Source organism: Camelus dromedarius, chromosome 10 (assembly GCF_036321535.1).
Source record: "Camelus dromedarius isolate mCamDro1 chromosome 10, mCamDro1.pat, whole genome shotgun sequence".
In the NCBI taxonomy this organism is placed as follows: domain Eukaryota; kingdom Metazoa; phylum Chordata; class Mammalia; order Artiodactyla; family Camelidae; genus Camelus; species Camelus dromedarius.
This window is the reverse complement of record NC_087445.1, coordinates 34,762,068-34,764,027: the sequence shown is the minus strand read 5'-3', so window position 1 is coordinate 34,764,027 and position 1,960 is coordinate 34,762,068. Positions and strand designations below refer to the sequence as shown.

At 47.1% G+C, this 1,960-nt stretch overlaps 1 pseudogene; it reads left to right on the top strand.

The window, feature by feature from the left end:
- The first annotated feature begins 289 nt into the window (after window positions 1-289).
- LOC135322356 (large ribosomal subunit protein uL11-like) lies at window positions 290-1,207 on the top strand (annotated as a pseudogene).
- Window positions 1,208-1,960: the final 753 nt, after the last annotated feature.

The window sequence follows — 1,960 nt, the reverse complement described above, 5'->3', positions numbered from 1 at the left end:
GGAGTTTGGGTGATGGGTGAAAAGTTAAAGGGCATCATGAAAAGTCTGAAAAAAATGTAATAAGGCTAATATATTTTAAATATATTATTCTTTTTTATACTCTGAATGACTTTTCCCCTGCTCAGTTTGAGGTATCTCTGTGCCTCGGGGAGGACTGAGATTTTTATAACAGGACTGCAAAGAGAAAAAAATGTACATGTCCAGCTTTTGACTTTCAAATTTGAGTTTCTAGAAAAACAGTCTTTAAATGCCAGAATTTGTAGAAAAAAGAAAAGGATTTTCTAAATTCCTGTCACTCCCATTAACATATCAACAGTCAGAAGACTGGACCTGAGCTCTAAGCCATCGGTAGAGAGAACTGAGGTTTGACCTAAGGGGTGTCCTTGCTGCACAGAAAAGATGGATTGTTTTTCCCTTCCAAACTGAGACAGTGCCAGAAGAAAGGACAGAGGTTGGAGGAGGAAAAGTGACTCGTGTGTACTGGCTTCTCCATTCAAGGCTGAGATCACAGATGGTAGATAAAGTTAGGGGAACGAGCCCTGGAAAGACAGGGAAACTGTCCTGCTCCTCACGAGACTCAGCCAAGGGACCCTCACACAGTGGCCCCCACCAACGTGCAGCATGGGGGAGGACAGCATGGGTCCTTAGCATTCGGAGGAAGCCAAGACACAGCTTTCTCCAGTTGTCCCACATCTGGGTTTATCAGACACCAGTTGCCTCCACTGTGCTGACCAAGTTCAACCTCAAAGAGTTCAAAGTCATAAACTAGGAGTGCACCCACGAGGAAGTTGGTGCCACATCTGCCCTGGCCCCAGGATTGGTCACCTGGGTCTGTCTCCAAAAAAAGGTAAGTGATAACATTGCCAAGGCAACCAGTGCCTGAAAGGGTCTAAGGATGACAGTGAAACTAAGCATTCAGAACAGACAGCGCAGACCGAGGTGGTACCTTCTGCCTCTTCCCTCATCATCAAAGCCTTCAAGTGACTACCAGAGACAGAAGGAAACAGAAAAACATTAAGCACAGTGGAAATAGCACTTTTGATGGGATCGTCAGCATTGCCAGACAGATGTGGCACCAATTTTTAGCCAGAGAACTCTCTGGAATCGTTAAGGAGATCCAGGGGCCTGCGCAGTCCATGGGCTGCAGTGTTGATGGCACCACCCTCATGACATTGTAGCTGACAGCAACAGTGGAATGCCCATCTAGTTAAGAACTGCAAAGAGAGATATTTCAATAAAGGATCATTTGACAGCTAAAACAACAACAACACAGCTGGTTATCAGGCAGAGGGTCTGTATCAGCCTCTCTTGGCCTGGGCCTCCTCAGCCCCAGGTGTCACAGGAAGGACTAAGGCATCTCACCCAACCTCCAGGACATGGGTGCAGCTGAGTTGAGAGTCAGGCTGCCCAGATAAGGGATGGGCTGACCAGCCTAAGCCAGGGACCAGCTGAGACACAGCGTGGTTTGCAGGGTCACCAAAGCCAACTAGGGGCTATGTTGACTGAAGAAAAACATACAGCTTAAAGTTGCAAGTTGTGTTTTATTCAGGGAACTTAAAACTGAGGACTGCAGCCTGGGAGACAACCTCTCAGATAGCTCTGAGGAACTACTCTGAAGAGGTAAGGGAGGAACCACGATATGTAGGAATTTTTGCTGCAGTTGAACATCAAAAGATTACTGCTAATCACAAGAAACAGACATCTCTAGGTTGTGATTTTAGTGCTTTTTCTACAGGAACATGCAAGAGTCTGGGCTCTTTGCAGTTACTCCTTAGATATGCATCTTAACTATCTAAGGCCAGATCCTGTTTTTCTCCATCCTGAATTCCCCCCAGGGCACACCCTCAGGGGCCGCCCCAGTGACTGATGACTTGAGGGTGGGCAACATTTTTTTGTCTGCATCTGGGAGCAAGTCACAAGGGAAGACCCCTCCTTCCACCCCCAGCCCTGACTGAGCCAG